The sequence below is a fragment of the Ovis aries genome, chromosome 15 (genome assembly GCF_016772045.2).
Source record: "Ovis aries strain OAR_USU_Benz2616 breed Rambouillet chromosome 15, ARS-UI_Ramb_v3.0, whole genome shotgun sequence".
Taxonomy (NCBI): domain Eukaryota; kingdom Metazoa; phylum Chordata; class Mammalia; order Artiodactyla; family Bovidae; genus Ovis; species Ovis aries.
The window spans coordinates 30,382,424-30,400,830 of NC_056068.1; positions in this window are offsets into that span (position 1 = coordinate 30,382,424).

Here is an 18,407-nt window from a genome sequence, read left to right on the forward strand (position 1 = left end):
CACAGGATGGAGAAAGCGCCAGTTCTCAACTGGGTCTCTCAAATATAAGTGTTACTGCTTTTGTCTTCAAAGCCCCTGGCCCAGTGTATGCCTTGTCCCTCTGTTAGGATGCAAGAAAGCGAATAAATAAGAAGGTGGGTTTAACCCTTCCCTTGGTGGGGATAGGAAGTTGTCAGAGATGAGTAGGAGTAAGTGTGCAAGATGAATACTTTGGGCTTGCAAAATGCTTTATATTTGACAAAGTATTTTCTCACTGGAGCCTTAAAGCTGTGAGATGAGCTGTTGTTCAGTCGCTTGGTTGTGTCTGACTCTGCGACTTCATGGACTGTAGTGCACCAGGCTTCCCTGCCTTTCACCATCTCCTGAAGTTTGCTCATATTCATGTCCCTTGAGTCATCTACACCTTTAGCTATATAAGTTTCTATTGGTTCCATTTCTCTGGAAAATCCTAGCTGATTCAGGGCCCCAGACAGGCTTTGATTTAGGAGATGAGCTGGGAAGCCAGGCTGTGCTGAGTCAGGCCAGCCTCCCATCCCCACATCAGTCAAGAAAGGAAAGGTTGTCTGCTCTTGTATTGACTCCTTTGAGAAGCTGCCCTTTCTCCCACAAAGAATTTTTTCAGAAAGGTTTACTGACCCCTACCTTATGGCAGGCACTGTTTGGGGAATATTTGTATCAGTGAATGAAGCAGACAAAACTCTCTGCCCTCATGACACTCAATTTCCATTGCAGATGTAATAAGGAAATTAGTGTATTACAAGGTGAGAAACACTATAAAAAATTTAAAAGGGATCAAGGGAAGAGGCGTCAGGTATATTGGGGTGGGAGCAAGTGAGCATGTTGAATTCAGGAAAGCCTGGATACGGAGGTGAGACTGGAGTGGACTTAAAGGAGGAGAAGGAGCGAGGCAGGCACATGCGTGGAAAAGAGCATTCCAGATGGGGAACAGCCAGTGCAAAGTCACGAAGAGGAGAGGTGCCTGATGAGCACAAGGAACCACACGAGTTAGCTCCACTGATGTGGAGTGAGTGGAGAAGGGCAGAGAGGCAGGAGATGGGGGAGACGCTGCAGGAAACTGGACCATGCTGGCCGCTGCGAAGAAGAGGTGGTGCATACACACGGTGGGACATTGCTCAGCCAGAAAGCGGAGGGAAACTGGGCCATTTGTGCAGAAGCGGATGGACTAGAATCCGTTATGCAGAGTGAAGTATGTCAAAAAGAGAAGAGCAAATATCATATATCAACATGTGTGTGTGGAATCTGAAGAATGGTGTAGGTGAACCTATTCGCAGGGCAGGAACAGACTGCAGATGCAGGGAACCCACGTGGGGAAATGGGTGAGGTGGCGGGGGGTGAACCTGGGAATTGGGACCGACATACGTGCACTGCCAAGTGTGAAACGGATAGCTGTGGGAAGCTACGGCATAGCAGAGGGAGCTCAGCTTGGTGCTGTGAGGGGTGGGGTGGGGGTGGGCGGCGGGAGGGAGGATCTAGCGGGAGGGAGCCATGGCGGGGGGCAGGACAGGGGGCATGATCTGATCATGAGGGTCCCTCTGGCTCTCTGTTGAGAAGCCTCCCCCTGTAAAGGGGACAAAGACAGAAATGGAGAGACCAGTTAGGAAGCTCTTGTCAAAATCCAGACAGAGATGATGGTGGCCCTGCCCAAGGTAGTGTCAGAGGTCTGATTTCAGATGGAGTCAGCCAACAGGTGGAGACGCCCCTGCCAAAGGTGAGCAGGCAAGTTCCAGGCTCTTGGGTCCTTCTGCTCTCTGCCCAAGGACATCTTTTCTCCTGGGGCAAAAACTAGGAGTTGATCTCCTTTGGAGGGGGTTGTGGAGGAGGATGAGAAAGCCAAGCTCTAGCTCCTTCCTTCACATCTGGTACAGCCAGTGAAGGCTGATGACACCTTACAAGTCCCTGAGCTAGAGCGGGGAGGAAGGGGATGAGGGTGTCTCTCATGAGTCCAGTCAGTGGCATGCTGGAAAAGGTTTAACAACTGTGTGTATGTTTGTGATTTTACTGATATAAAGGGTGCATTGCATATATTTTACAAATAATAATATATTATTACCAATAATAATAAAATTTTATTGTAAATTCCATACAGCTGATTGGTCCTCATAGAAGGTTTCTGCTGGTTATTGCAGAATTCTTATACCCATAGCTAACCTATGGTTATAATTGACAAACAAGTGTAGTTCCCACATGAATGTTGGTTGATATTTGCATTTACATTAATGGGTAAAAAGAAAGTGAAATGACAAAGACATTTTTGGGAAATTCCTTTGGCAATGATGTGATTTCTTTGCTGCATCAGATAATAGTTTTCAATTACTGCAAGAATATTTTCTCAATTTTTTTTGCTATTTGCAATGTAATAGCTACACACGCCACATATTACTTTGAGGTTTAATCTGCATCATTAAAATTTTCTCCATCACTGTTTTTAAGTCTAAACAAATAACAAAACAATAAATGAAGTCTTGACTTTGTGGCATTTGCCAGTTTCCATGTTGCAAATACTCTCACCCTGGCCAATTTCAGGCTACCAAGATGATGTCACTGGCGTGGAGCTGAGAAGAGATGCTTAGCAGTGAGTCATTATACCAGGATTTCCAACATACAGATACGATCGATGGAAATAACCTCAAGAGCAGAGATAATAGTAAAATAATTAGAAAATAATGAGTTTTGAGTATTTATTACCTTTGTGTTTAATGCAACTTGTTTAATTGTAAGTTTATATAACTTAATTTTTAATAATGACCGTGTTTATCAGCTAGCTAGCAAAATCACTGAAAGTTTAACAATCGACTCTTGTGAGTCAATACCAGCAGCTCAGGCACCCCACTGACTGTATGGTGCTGTCACAGAAATCACCCATCTTTCCAACGGGGAGACCAAAAATAGAGAAAGTGAGGATCAGAGGGGTGAGCGATTTGCCCCGGTGCCTGGTAACTGGTGGCCTTGGGTGTCTGGTATGGCGTGAGGGACGAGTGGTAGAAAGCCCAGGGAACCAGAGGAAGCTTCATACAAGGGCAGGGAGGGTCGATGGAGGCTGTGGATGTGAGGGATCCTCAAGCCCACACCCCCATAGCCATCACCTGCTCCTCTATCTGCCAGGCCAGGCGTGGTGGATCTTCACGGACAGGCAGCCGCACCCAAGTTGCATAGGCTGTAGTTGATTAACAAACTGGCTGTTAATCACATGCCCATCAACATAAATAGCATGTTTGTCCACAGGACGGAAGATGTGCCAGGGCCAGCCTCCTTGGCTGGAGTCATGGTGAAGCCAGCATGCGGGTATCAGGCCAAAGGGAATCAGGTGGAGAGTCTGGCCCTCTGGCCCAGTGAACTAGTGTTTCATTGTCCCAGAAATGAGGGAGGGGCCAAAAGAGAGGTTGAGAGCTAGCCCCCAAAGATCCCAGCTGCAGCTGGGAGGACAGTCCCCTTTCCCCCCTTAAGTCCTCAGCATCCTGTTTTGTTCCCCCAAGTTCCTTCTCTACCAACCAGTGCCTCCAAAATACTTGCTTGACCCTCTGGGCTCTAGAAATCAGAGTGATGATAGCAAGGCCAGACTCACCCCAGCCTCCCCAGGCCCACCCAGGTCCTGGACGTGGAAGGAGCAGCAGTGTGTAGTCCTAAACCCCAGGACGCTGAGTGTGCCCTTGGGTGTGGCCACCCTGAATTTGGCCCAGCTCAGAAGCTGAGGGGTAGAGCAGGCCTCCTGAGCTGGGGACCCTGTAAGGGGCGAGGGCAGCAGGGAGAGTGAGGGACTGGCCAGAGCGTGGCCCACATCCCAGCTTCTGTGCCCAGGAGGGGGAGCCCACCAACCCAGAGCTATGTTAAAAACCTCTCTGAGTTTCCATTTTCTCCATGTTAGAAAACGAGTTAACCACACAATAAATTCTTGGCTTTCATAGATTTACTATTTGGCGGTTTAGTTCTGTTTGTAGCCATTTAACGAACTGGATGCTTGCCTGGGCAGTACCCCCTCTTGAGCCCGGTTTGCCTTCCCAGAAGCCCTTGGTCTCCTGCTTCATTGGCCTTGATGGAAGCTTGGGAAGAAGGACTCAATGTCTTTTCTAGCCTCCGTCCTCAACTCAGTCTAGAAGCTCACTCCTCCTGGATTTCCCTTCCCAAGAGGACCTAGAATCTGCACTGCTGCAGCCAGTGCCTTGCCACTGGTGGCAGAGCGCCCCCCCCTCCACCCCTGAGACCTCCGCACCCGGGTCTGCAGCTCTGCCCCTTCCCCATGTCCAGGCTTTATCAGCTCTGCGGATGAGGACCATGTGGGCCACAGAGTGAGGCTTGAAGCAGGTTCTGCCATGGGACAGGTGACATGAACAGAAGCTTCCAGGGCCCCTTCCTCCTTTTCCACAAAGGGCCTCAGGGCAGCTCTCCTGGAACAATGGGAGTTGGGGTGGGGGAGCACGTCCCCCACCTGCCTGCCCCACCCTCGGATCTCTCCCAGCTGCTAGTGACAGGTCAGGCCCTGAAAGGAGCTGAAATTCGGCCCAGCTCAGCTTTGGGCAACTCAGGGAGGGGTAACCAGTGAGAGGGCAGGCTGCAGTGGGAGAAACAGGTGAAGAGAGCAAAGAGAAGGGAGTGGAGACAGAGAGGGAGGCGGGAGGAGAGGGGTGCAGAGCTCAGGCTCTGCGCAACACTGCCACAAATCACTTGGAGGAGGCCTGGGAGCCCTCACAGCTCCAAGGAGATCATTAGCTCAAGAAAGGTCCTTTCCCTAGGAGGCCTAGGGGGCCTCCAGCCACCCTTTGCTCTCACTAGGGGGGAGGGGCAAGGCGGGGGCGGGGGGTGGCTTCATTTACCCCATTGCAAAATGTGAAGCGGGATCCCTGCCTCCAAGGCCCAGGGCAGAGACTGTGTCCTGGGGACACTGAGGTCTCCATGCACAGGTATGTGGACAAGCCATGGGAATATTACTAGCGATTCTCATCCCTAGCAGTATTAATAAAAATACTTCGTGCAGAGCTCTGGAACAAGCCTGCTCTGGGGTGTGGAACAATAACTAACATTTATATAGCGCCTCACAGCATGAAAAGCAGGGTGTATTTCTCTCCCGTGATTCCCACAATACAGGAGCAATGCAGGTAAGGTGGAGGACTTTCTTCTTGTTTTACAAACCAGGAACTTCCAGTTCAAAGCAGCCCCAGGGCAATGGAACCGGGAAGCTGGGCAGAGCAGAAACGGCACCCCAACTCTCGCCCTTTCTGTGGGTCACACAGGAGAACCCGGTGAATGTGACTGAATCCAGGGAAGGAGAGAGACCACGGGACATGGGAGTCTGGGTCACTGGCACAGGGGTTCTGCGCCACTTCCTTGTTATAATGAAGATGGTGCCCACCCGCTAGGGTCATTGGGTACATTTGGAGTTAGGATGGATTCAGAGGGCTTGGCAAAGCTCCCAGAAGAGAGTTAGTGCTTAGTTAACATGAGCAGAGGATTTACTCTTCCTAAGACCTAAGAAATGGCAGAGTTGGGCGGGGGGGGGGGGGGTGTTGCTGGCCACTCATTGGCCAAGAGATGGACACGATGACCCTCCCAGTTCTCTCCAGGGTGAGGGACCCAGAAAGTCATTTCCACAGCTTTTCTCATTGAGTCCCCATCCCCATGGAGGCTTTGGAAGCCCACAGCTACTGGTTTCACTGGACAGCCAGAAGACATCACTAAAGTGATGGGTGTCCTGAGCTGAAGCAAAGGAAGTGGGCTCTAGCGCCTGGGGACTTGAGCAGCTTCTTGGAGCCCACCTGTGCCCAAGGCAGACCCGGGACAGATCAGTGCCTCATCAAAGCCATCAGAGATTAAGCAGGAAGCTTGGAGCCGTGCATTCAGATCTGGATGCCAACAGATCTGAAACCTAACTCTGCCTCAGTTTCCTTATCCGGAAAGTGAGATTATAGTAGCCATAGTGGGGACTAAAAGCGGTTACCTGGGTTGAGTTCCCCTTCCCCTCCTGCCCCTCACTGTGGAGGCTAGATGAAGGCCCAAGATGCCAGACCACTGGGCGGAGGTCCCCAGCCCTCTCTGTGTGGATTCGCTGGGGTCAGGTTCCCTGGAGGCAGGTCTCTCATCAGGCAGGACCGACAAGCGGGATGCTGGTCACAGGAGCATCAGAGCCTGTCCGTCTCCTTCAGGACTGGCGGCTGCCGCGGCCTTCCAGGATATACCCCTGAGGCTGTGGATCCATGGAGACAGCCCTGTCTCCCTCCATGGCTACCTGAGCGCCCTGACCCCTGGTCCCTCCTCCACGGTCCCCTTGAGCCCTGTGCCATGTGCCAGCATCACGTGCGGGCTCCCCCTGCCACCCTTACCCCTGCAGCAGGCGAGTAAGTCTGGTGACACGTTTGGAGGTTCTGAGGGCCCCGCCATTGAGCGGTGTAATTTAGTCTGGGTTCTGTGTTTTGATTTTGCCCAGCTGCGTCTGTGTGCATTTAGATTAATCCTGTTAGCTGGTGGGAGCGGGGCTACCTGCTGTTTATCAAGAGTGCTTGCGCGATTTGCGTTTAGTATGCAGCCACCTCCCCTCTTAGTGAAGCCTTCTGTCCCCTTGCTTCCCACCTGAGCAGGGAGAGGAGGAGGGGTCCACAGAAGGGGCTGCGGAGCCACCCACACTCAGCCGAGCACAGACCCACCTCTCAGCCTCCTCCACCCTCGTCACCTCCCCCCGGGCTCCACTTTCATCCAAGGCCTTTGATCTGTGCGTCTTGGAGCGTGGAACACTCCAGGATCATGGCTGTGGCTGGCCTAAAGTCAGCAAGGGTCCGGTGCTCTGACTGATGTTTGGAGACTTGTCCCTGACTCTCAGTTTTCCTACCAATCAGATGGAGCTCGGGCTTCCCTGGTGGCTCAGAGGTAAAAGAATCCGCCTGCCAGTGCAGGAGACACGGGTTCAGTCCTTGATCCAGGAAGATCCCACATGCTGCGGTGCAGCTAAGCCCATGCGCAACTATTGAGCCTGTGCCCTAGAGCCGCAGCTACTGAGCCCGTGGGCCCTAAGGCCTGTGCTCTGCACCAAGAGAAGCCGCTGCAGTGAGAAGCCTTCACACCGCACTAGAGAGCAGCCCCTGCTCACCAGAACGAGAGAAAAGCCTCCGCAGCAAGAAGACCCAGCACAGCCACAGGTAAATAAACCAGTACGTTTTTTAAAGGTGGGGCTAGTGATAGCCATCCTACTCACGCAGAAACCTGTCCTGCAGGTGCAGCGAGGGCATTCATCCCAGCATCCATGCACAGTGTCAGCCCTGCTGCTCTGCCCGGTGCAAGGCATTCTGGATGAGAGTCCCGTTCTGCGCTCCCTCTTGGCCATCTGTCCTTAGGCGAGTCACCACGGCGCACGGCCTCTGGGACACCTCCTGGGATACCTGCCCCATCTACCCACAGGGTTGAGGCCAAGACCAGCTGAGACCAGTTTTCACCCAACAGCGGAACTCTTACCAGATGCTTTCAACACAGCATCTGATTTCACGCAGGGCAACCCTAGGAAGGAGAAGTGGCCACCCCAGGCTCCTGGATAAGGAGCCTGGAGTCAGAGAGGTCCACTGCCTCTGAGCTCGTGCTCCCAGTGTTGTGCTCTGCTGGTGGGACACTGACTGGGTCAAGTGCTGTCTCTTTGCACAAGGTCACATCTTTAATGGTGATCTCCACGTGGAAATAAATGGCTGGGCAGAGTCACTCACTGCTCCTCAGGACTGTGGGCACCGCATCAGAATCTCAGCTCCCCTCACCCAGCGCTGACCAGTCCTCTCCTGCTAGAGGGTTTGAGGGCTGCCAGAGGTCACCGGCTGAACCCTCCCCCTGCCCTGACACCTCCCAGCGGTGCACCAGCCCTCCCCCATGAAGGCATTCCCCCAGGGTCCATCATCCGTCCCTTGGGAAATCTTTCTGAGCAAGGTCACAGCCCCACCACCACTGTCTCCATTAGCAACTCCCCAGCCTCTGTCTCCACTCATACCTCGCCTCTCAGCCTCAGATTTTTTTGCTATGGGTTTCTCTTTTTTTGAACAGTTTTGTTGAGACGCAACCCAAATACTCTATAATTCACCCATTTAAAGTCTACAGTTCAATGGTTTATTTAGTTTATTCACGGAATGTGTGCAAGACATCACCACAGTTCACTTTAGAACATTCTCATCGTCTCAAAAAGAAAACTCGTACCTTTTAGGCATCACCCCCCATCCCTTCAGCCCCACTCACGTCCCCAAGCAACCATTAACCTACTTTCTGTCCCCACAGATTTGCTTATTCTGGACTTTTGTAGGAACAGAATTGCATACTAGGTGGACTTTGGTGACTGACTTCTTTCACTTAACCTAATGTTTTTGAGGTTCCTCCACATGGTAGCACGTGTCAGGACCCCATTCCTTTCACGGCTGGATGATGTTGCTGGGACACACACAGGAATAGCCGGCTTGTTTCTACCCTTTAACTGTAATGAATAGAGCTGCTATAAATGTTAGCATACAAGTTTTTGTCTGATGTATGTTTTCTGTTCTCCTGAGTATATACCTAAGAGTGGAATTGCTGGGTTATATGGTGTCGTTCAGGGCTTCCCTGGTGGCTCAGAGGTTAAAGCGTCTGCCTGCAATACGGGAGACCTGGGTTCAATCCCTGGGTTGGGAAGATCCCCTGGAGAAGGAAACGGCATCCCACTCCAATATTCTTGCCTGGAGAATCCCATGGATGGAGGAGCCTGGTGGGCTACAGTCCACGGGGTCGCAAAGAGTCGGACACAACTAAGCGACTTCACTTCACTTCACTTTCACTTATGGTGTTGTTTAGAGAAGGAAGTGGCAACCTACTCCATACTCTTGCCTGGAAAATCCCATGGACAGAGGAGCCTGATGGGCTGCAGTCCATGTGGTCACGAAGAGTTGGACACAACTAAGCGACTTCACTTTCACTTTTCACTTTCATGCACTGGAGAAGGAAATGGCAACCCACTCCAGTGTTCTTCCCTGGAGAATCCCAGGGACGGTGGAGCCTGGTGGGCTGCCGTCTATGGGGTCGCACAGAGTCAGACACGACTGAAGAGACTTAGCAGCAGCGGCAGCAGCATAGTGTTGTTGCTCTTAAATCGCTGTCGTGTCCGACTCTTCGTGACCCCATGGACTGTAGCCCGCCAGGCTCCTCTGTCCATGGGATTTCCCAGGCAAGAATACTGGAGTGGGTTGCCGTTTCCTTCTCCAGGGGATCTTCCTGACCCAGGATTGAACTCATTATCTCTTATGTCTCCTACATTGGCTGGTGGGTTCTTCACAACCTGTACTACCTGGGAAGCCCACCAGCAGTATATGAGCTTCTAATACTCCATCTACCTGACAACACTGGCTACTAATGTCTGTCTTTTCAATTATCACCATTCCTGTGAAGCAGTGTCTTGTTGTGGGTTTGATTTGTGTTTCCCTGATGGCTAACAGTGTTGAGTATCTCTTCACATGCTGACCGGCCATGTGTATTTCCTTGGAGAAATATGTACTCAGACACTTTGTCCACTTTCTAATTGGGTTGTCTTGGAAAGTTTGCTTATTCGTTTGGCTGCACTGCGTCTTAGCTGTGGCCCTCTGGATCCCTGCTGCGTCATGCAGGACCTTTCACCAGTTCTGGTGTGCAGGCTTAGTTGCTCCACGGCATATGGGATCTTAGTTCCTTGACCAGGGATCAAACTGGTGTCCCCTGCATTACAAGGCAGATTCTTAACCACTGGACCACCAGGGAAGTCCCTATTGTTTTTTTGTGGTTTTTTTTTTTTTTAATTTTGGAGTGAAGTTTCTACATATTTTCTAGATCTCAGTCCTGCCATCTCAGATTTGAGCAGCTAACCAAGCCTAGCTTCAAGGTCCAGGGGGAGGACCGTGGGCTCTGAAATGAGATCAACTTGGGCTCAAGTGTCCACTCAGGCACCAAGTAGCAGAGAGTTAGTGTAACTCATCTATAGAATTGAAGAAATGGCACCTGGAAAACAGCACACTTGTGTTTAGCTGGTGCTCGGACGGTGCTGGAGCTGAGGCTCTGTGCAGTTTTCCCACTGAGGTAGGTAAGGAGCAGCTATTATTCCTATTTTGCAGGGGAGGCCACAGAGGCACAACTTGCTCAAGGCTATGGCGTCATCAGTGTCAGGCTGGGAGAGCCCAGAACTGCAGGACTCTAGAGCTGAGAGCCACAGTGGTATACTGCTTTTCCAAGGTAGACCATTATCATGGGTTAAATGAATGAGTGAATTCATGCCCCCACTGACGGGGACCTCACTACTGACAAAGCTATCTGCTCTACTGTTGGAGATTCCTAGTTACTGCAAATTCTTTCTTTGAATAACAGTCGCCTGTCCCTCATCATAACCTCTCGCACTGGCCCTGGTTTTGCTTTGCAGCAGACTCCTGAAGCGTGGACCACCGTTCACTCCAAGCCTCTCCCTTTGGCACTCAGATACTCACAGGTGAGCCCAAGCCCTGCCCACCTGGCCCCAGGGTTGAGTTTGGGGAGTGAACACTCCCACTGGCCTGTCCAGCCCTCCCACTGGATGCAGAGAAAGCCAGATTCCCCTCCCCAGGAATCAACAGCTGAGGCCTCCACAAGGAGACGAGGCCCTTGTCCACAGTGATGTGGGAGCCGAGGCTTTGAGACCAGGTCAAGTTAAAGCAGACACAAGATCCAGGTGAGAGCCAGAGGGGCCTGTGGCTGGCTGGTGGGAGGGGGTGCACATGGGGCGGGCGGGGGCAGGGAGCCGCTCACACTCTAGCAAGCTGAGCAATCTCACACTTGGTTAGCTCTGCGAGTGACATTGATTTGGAGCTGACCCTTCGTGGCCCCAAGGCTGACCCAACCAGAGAGCCATGAGACCCAATCTCAGGCTGTGAGCCCTAGACAGCCTTAGGGCCAGGGCAGGGGCGGGCAACTTGAGTGCATAAGCCTCCCCCCTACACACACACATTCCTCCTGGCCTTGCAATCAGCCTGACGTGCAGTCAGACAGACAGTGCACCTGAGCCCCTCCGCCAGCCCCTCCAGACAAGACAAGGAGAGAGCCCCACCTCTGTCCCTTCAGGGGTCCCAGGGTGGGCCGCCCTTGAGAATTCAGGCTGGGACCACGACACCCAAGGATCCAAGGCCCGGACCTCTGGCTGTGTCCTGAATGTGGAGGGAGCTCCCCTGAAATGGGCAGATCGGAGGGCCATCGTTTCCAAGCAATTCCTGCAGGTCAGTATTAGTTGAGAGGCAGGCTTGGGGGGCAGGACGACCCCTAAGTTACTCACTGGCCTGACCTCCACTTGCATTTCTGTGGAATGGGATGGGGATGCTCATGTCCCCAACGTGCTATGAGGGTTAAACAAATCCCCAGAGCCAAGCCCACAAGATGCCACATCTACGATTCCATTCATTCGACACTCCTGACGCCAAAATGATAGAAAGGAGGACGGACCAGGGGTGGACAGGGGTCAGAGAAGAGGGAGGAAGGAGGAGATGAGGGCGCCTACAAGGGGAAACAGCAAAGATCCTTTTGCTGATGGAGACGCTCTCTCTATTGGCCATGTCCCTGTCAGTATCCTTGGTGTGAAACGGTACTAAGATTTTGCAGGATGCTACCACTAGGGGAACTGGATACTAGGCACAGGGCGCTCTCTGTATCATTTCTCACAACTGCACATGAAACTACAAGTGTCTCAAAATTAAAAGCTTAATTTTTAAAAAAGAGAGTTATCTCATGTCTGGTGAAGAATAGCATCTGTGACATTAGCTATTCCTCTTCCCCCTTCTCATGGGTTCCGCTACGAACTGGTGTGTGGCCTGGAAATTGGCATTATTGAGGTTGTCACCTCAAAAGAGGGGCATCTGTGAGAAGAGGCTGACTGTGTGTCAGCATCTTTCACTTCTGTGCCCACCATAAGTGCCTGATAGATGCAGGAACTCGCGAACGAGAGAAAGAGTGAATGGCCAGCACAGCCCCTGAGCTGGAAATGAAGTAGGCTTAAAGCAAGTGATACTTGGGGTAGACACAGGGCTGAACTTGTAGCTCCTAGACCGTCGGCTCAGGACCCTGCCTGGCCAGGTCACCCCGGGCTGTGTTTTGGGGTATGTCAGGGAGGGGGCAGGCTGGGGGCCTGCACAGACAGCACTTTAATTAGTGGCGGAGTCAATTATACCAGAAGAGGAGAGCCCTGACTTCTCCCTACGGCGTGGGGAAAATGGAAGCCTAGCATTTTCAATTTAAGGTTCAGTTAGATAATGCCTATAGGTGCCAGTAGATTATAGAGTGGATATTAAATCCTACAGGATTTGGAATCGGAGCGTACAAGTGGAATCCGTAAGTAGGGGGAAGCCTCCGGAAGGAGCTGGCCCGCCGTCCTCAGCTAATGAGACAGCCTCTCTGTGAAACAGCAGCCAGCACAGACCTGGATCCCACAACTTCCGCTCTGGGATGGCGAGGAGTCAGGGATCACTGACATTCCAGGGGCTGGCATGGCTGTCCTTACGATCTCCCTGTGCAGATTCTTCCCATGCTACAGGTGGGAACGGAAGGGCCCAACTGCACACCAACTTTTGCCATCGTAATAGGAACTCACACTTCAACCCCATCCAGCCCTTCCCTCCCCTCTCCAGCTGATCGACTCCGACACAACCTTGGGACTTCCCTGGTGGTTCAGTGGTTAAGACTTCGCCTTCCAGTTCAGGGGGTGCAGGTTCGATCCCTGGTCAGGGAGCTAATATTCCCACATGGCTTGTAGCCTAAAAAACATAAAACAGAAGCAATATTTAGTAAATTCAATAAAGACTTTTAAATGATCTACATTAAAAAAAATCTTGGGGAAAAAAAAAAAAAACCTCCTACACTACCTTCAAAATGATTCAAGCTCCCCTCCTCCAGGAAGCTGTCCAGGATGCTCCCAAACTACCCACTGAGGTTCCTCTGTGAGCCCAGGGGCATTCTGTTCACCACAGTCATTATCACTCAGGACTTTCCTTGCTTTCTACCCCATCTTTGAAGGGACCATTGTGATTTACCCTCCCACACTCCCAGCCACACAGGGGTAACCAACAAATATGCTGGACATGAACTGACATTTGTATACTGTTTGTTGTGGAATGACTGACGTTTTCCGAATACGTGATGCATTCACAGTGCTCAAGACTCAAGAGGCACAGAAAGATGAGGGCAAAAGTCTTCCTCTGTCTGACTTTCAGCCCAGCTCCTCCCTGGGGATGGCCAGTCTCCTGTGAACCCATCCAGGCTTTATCCTGCCAGCAAACATGCTTGGGTGTCTTTGCCTTTTTTAACAAAACAGGCGAACAATCTCCTTACACTATCTTCACATCTTTCTTGGAAGCTCTTTCTTATCCCGCTCAGAGGATGTCTTCCTGTGCCTAGTCATCTTTGTACCAGATCCTGCATCTTCAGACCGAGGAGCCTGTGAGCCTGTGGGGATGGACTCGCTTTTCCTGCTTTCCTCCCAGATGGGCATGAGGTTGCCTGGGTGCTCCGAGACGGCCTCTGAGGCTGACCTGGACCATTGTGCTCAGAAGTGTGGACACAAGGCCTCCAAGCCTTGGGCCCAGCCCACAGGATGACAGTGGGGACCACCACAGCTTCCCTGAGGCCAGAGTGCTGTCTCTGGCAGGCCCATTGCAAAGGCCTGGGCTCAGTGGAGGATATAGGAGGATATAGAAGCTTATTAGTTTAAGCAGGATGAAATGTGTAAATTAATTACCCCAGCCACCCGTGCATGTAGCGGCTGGCCCCTCGCGCTGGGAGGAGACGCATCAGCCTTCATCCTTCTCTCAGATCGCCTTCTCTGCTAGATACTGTCAAAGGACCTGTGGCTGCACACCCACTCAGGGCGGGAAGGGTCCAGGCCCATCCCGTGCCCAGGAACCGCAGTGGGTGGTCTTGAGGGACAGGCAGGCCCTCCTGTGGAATGGTGAGGCTGAATTCTGCCACCACCAGCAGTGAAATCAGCGTCAGAAAAGGACAGCAAAGCCCTGACGCCCACTCCCAGAGCATTTATTTATCGAGGAATAAGGTGTCAGGAACTGGGGCAACGCTTTGCTTGCTTCCTTTCATTTAATCCTCACAAAACACACAAGTGGTTGTAATTACTAGCCCCATTTTACAGATGAGAACATAGAGGGCCAGGATGTTGAGATGCCTCTAATATTGAGAATGAGTGAGAAAGCCTCCCATCCATTCTGTTCCCATACCAATTCCCACTCCCACCCCTCTGCTCTCACCTGGGCCTTCGTGCAGACCCAATCCTGGACTCAAGTCATCTAGCCCAGATCCCCCCGCCCCCCAGACGGGTCCCCACCTAAGCCACCAAAGACCCACAGCCTCACCTCTCGAGGAATAATAGAGAGTCCCATGCCTCCCACTGCCAGATCCACCTTCTGCAAGTTGCCAATCAGCAGCAGGCTTTGCAGTCCACTGAGAGTCTTGACATGAGGATGGAACCAACCTCAGAGAAATACAGTTTGCTCCCCAAGGCCAACTGCAAGGCCAGTGGGGAAATAAATTATCAGTCCACTCAGGATTAATTTCCTAATAACCACAAGCGAGCCAAAGACCTCCCGATCCTCCCTCACCCAGCTCCTTGTCCTCCCTGGAGAGCCTCAGGGACCCAGAGCACTGTTCTCATCCTCGGGGGAGGGGGTCCTGGCTCCCGCCACCCACTGCCACATCCTCTTGCAAAGGTGTCTAGTTGTCCCCAGAGTCCCGGCTCCTTCCTCCTTCCTTTGCCTCTTAGCCTCAGCACGGTGAGGTGATGAATTAGGAACCAGAAGTTGGCACATTCACCCAGCAATTAGCATTTATCTCTCTTTTTTATGTGGCTGAACAACTGTTCATTTTCAAACTCAATAGTCACTACTCAGAAAGATAAACCTGCCTGGGTCACTCCTGGGAGGCGATTTGAGGGTTTGGTGGGAAGATGAGGACAGGGCAGGAACTCAGCCCACGTCTTCATCTCCAAGTGCTCACTCCTCCCCAGGCCTCTGCCCTCCCTGCCTAGTCGACCAGGATGAAGGTTCAGATCCCCCCGTTCCATGTGCTGGAAATCTGAGGATGACAGATGTTGAGGGGTTCTGCGGTTTGCAGACTCTCCATTTTTTCTCACCTTGGATTTCGAGGGCTCTGACATTCCATCCTGCACTTCAACTGGGGTCTGCCTTGTACAGTCCTGCCTTCGGGGGCTGTAGAAGTGACCCTGAGGCACCCACTCGGCCCCCTTCCTGAGGCCCACACAGCCAACCCAACGGCAGCAGAGCCCACACAGAAGGGACCCAACCCGTGAACCACACTACAACCTCAAGCCAGGATGGACAGGGCTTGGTGGGATGAAGCAAGACCCTCCTTCCTGCGCACCTGTCATCACGTTCCAGCCTAAGACTACAGAGTCTGCTTGACTAGTGCAGAAAAAGGCAAGAAAGGGACTCCCCTTGCGGTGCCAGTCCTGACTGCAGGGCTAGGGGAGGGAGGCTTGGTGTCCATTAACTATGGTGAAATGCTGCCACCTACCGGCTATATCGGGAACTGCATGGAGCCCTGGGGCTGCTTCGGGGGCTGGAAAGGAGTCCAGGAAAATGCCCATTGGCTCACTGGTCTCTCCCGTCCAATGGCGGAAGGTTAAAAGGACCAGAAAACCTAGCTTGGATGTTGACTGGACAGCAATAATCATTTATTGAGCACTTGCTGTTCCCAGTGCTTTGCACACATTCCCAACAATCCTCTGTGTGTGTGTGTGTGTGTGTGTGTGTGTGTGTGTGTGTGTGTGTGTGTGTGTGTGTCCCTCAGTCATGTCCGACTCTGTGACCCCGCCGACTGTAGCCCGCCAGGCTCCTCTGTCCATGGGATTCTCCAGGCAAGAATACTGGAGTGGGTAACCATTTCCTGCTCCCTGGGTCTCCTGAATTACAGGCAGTTTCTTTACCATCTGAGCCACCAGGGAATCCTGTAAGACACCCCTATGGGATTTTACCCTCCCTTGGCCAGGGAGCTAGTCAAGCTGGTGAGCAGTACAGTCTGGCTTCAAACTCTGTACTCCAAACTCAGGCGCCGGTCCCTGCTGCCCACACAATGGCGTGACCCAGATCCCCCTTCCCTGGACCTCTCGCCAGCTCCTCTTTTGTTTCTTTCACCCCGACTGCCTTGCCTTCTCCCCCAGACACAGCTGCTTCTCAGCCCCCAAGTCCTGTCCACAGGATCCCATTCCTGCAGGAGAACAAAACTCCACGGAGTCCGTATTCTGGTGGGTCCTGATGATCCAGGCCCAGAGAAGAGCTCAATGCTTCTAAGGTCCCAGTCTCCCCACCTTCCGAACAGGGGAGGAGTCTCTTTGAGGATGCCCCAAGCTAACTATCGTCGGATCTAAAGGTGAAGTGGGGCAGCCGGCTGGATTAGGGGAGTCTCGGGGAGTTGGGGGCCCAGTTCTGATCACAGCGCCCCAACCTGGGACCAAGCTGCATTTTCCAGTCCCTTCTAATCACTCTTCACTGTGATCTTTGCCGTACAGACTATCAGAGCTGGGAGCGGACCTCAGGAATGATCCATTGAAAACATCTCCTTCTATAGATGGCCTTCCCTTGTGGCTCAGCTGGTAAAAAATCTGCCCGCAGTGCGGGAGACCTGGGTTCGATCCCTGGGTTGGGACAGTCCCCTGGAGAAGGGAAAGGCTACCTACTCCAGTATTCTGGCCTAGAGAATTCCATGGACTGTATAGTCCATGGGGTCACAAGGAGTTGGGCACGACTAAGTGACTTTCATAGATGGGAAGTTGGGATCAGAGAGGGCAGCAGATCACACAGCCCAAAGTGGCAAATCAGGAAAGCTCCGCTGCCCAGCCTGTCTTTCTACTCCCTCCTCATCCAGCCCAGACCCTGGGGGTCCTCACCTCTGTGCCCACAGGCTACCCACACCACCCCCGGAACCACCTGAGGCCCAGAACTGGTGAGGCCAGGACATAAGGGAGCATGGGCCTCAGAGGAACTAGAATAGAAACAGTGTCTTGCTTCTCTCCTTTCTCTCCCTTTCTGCGGAGAGACGCCTCCTCTGTTCCCTGAGCCACTTGGGGCCTGAGTTAGTCCCCATGTTTTCACTCATGCTGAGGAGGGAGGTTTTCTAAGAAGTGGGAAGAAAGGATTCCCTTGATTGCTTTATAATCACAGCTCTGGAGGTAATGGAACCTGTGGGGATGGTGGGGAAGCATGGTGCTCCATCCGGGCCCAGCAGATGGAGCTGCTCTGGACCCTGCTGCCCTCTCTGTTCCCGCCTTTCTGGCTTCCAGGCTGCAAGTGGCTGCTCCCAGGGAGATCCAGGCCTCAGACACACAGGGGCCCAGCTGCCCCATGGCTCTCAGCAGGATAGGGGGACAGGACCCCTCCTCAGCTGGTGGGCTTGGAGAAGGGCCCAAACTTTGGGCAACCAAGCCCCTTCTCAGAGAATCTGGGTGTCCCTGGGGCCTAGGGCAGTGGCTCTCCTGACCATTACATCCGTAGGGAGGGAAGGGCCTAAAGAAGGTGGGGGGAGGCTGGGGGCACTGGGTGCCCACTGAGATGGACCTGCTGGGCAGGGGACACTCGTCGGGGGCACTGCTCATGGAATCAGCCCCGGGGCTGCAGGGAGCAGCAGCTGAGCCTGGGACACTGGGCCCCCAGACCTCAAGGAGGGGTGCCGGATAGCAGAGCATCTCTCTGGTGGTCAGCTCTCCTTCCTGATAATGCCAGAGGGTTCTCCCTTGCTTCCTTCCCCTCTTTCCTCTCTGTCCTCCTCTTATCCATCTCCCCTGATTTCAAGGAGCCCCATTCTGGGAAGTCTGGCTGCTGGCTGGCCTTCCAAAGCTGCCTGGCCCAGCAGGGCAGGGAGGGGAGGGGGGGGTTGCACCTCCATGATGGGCCAGCAGGGAGCTTCCTGAGGCTCTTTTCCTGAGGTGGGTGGGGCTTCTCCCTCAGTGTTGTTTGGGCCTTGGTGGGGAGCAAAGAGGGACATGAATGGAAGGGCCTGGGGGCTCCCAGCCATACCAGAGAAGAGGTGGGTGTAATTTTCTTGCACTTTTTTCCTTCCCTGCCAAGTTATGCTTCCTTCTGTCTTGCTTGCCTCTTCCAGGGAGCCTTCCCTAACTGCCTCTCCAGGCCTCTCCATGTTCCCAGGGACTAGAAGGCCTCTCTCCTTTCCCCATGGCCTAAGCTCAGGATGATACTACCCTTAGGAGCTGGGCTTCCCTGCCAAGTCTCAGCTCTGGGCTCCTCAGCCCAGGAAGCCCTCCTTCTACTAAGAAGACTCTCAGGTCTGAAGGCTCTGCCTGGCCTCCATTCCAGCCTGTGGGCCCTGCTCCCCATGGGGCCTCAGAGGTAAGCTTGCTGGGGGCTCCGGGCTCTCACAGCCCTCGGGGTGTGCTGGTGATCCCC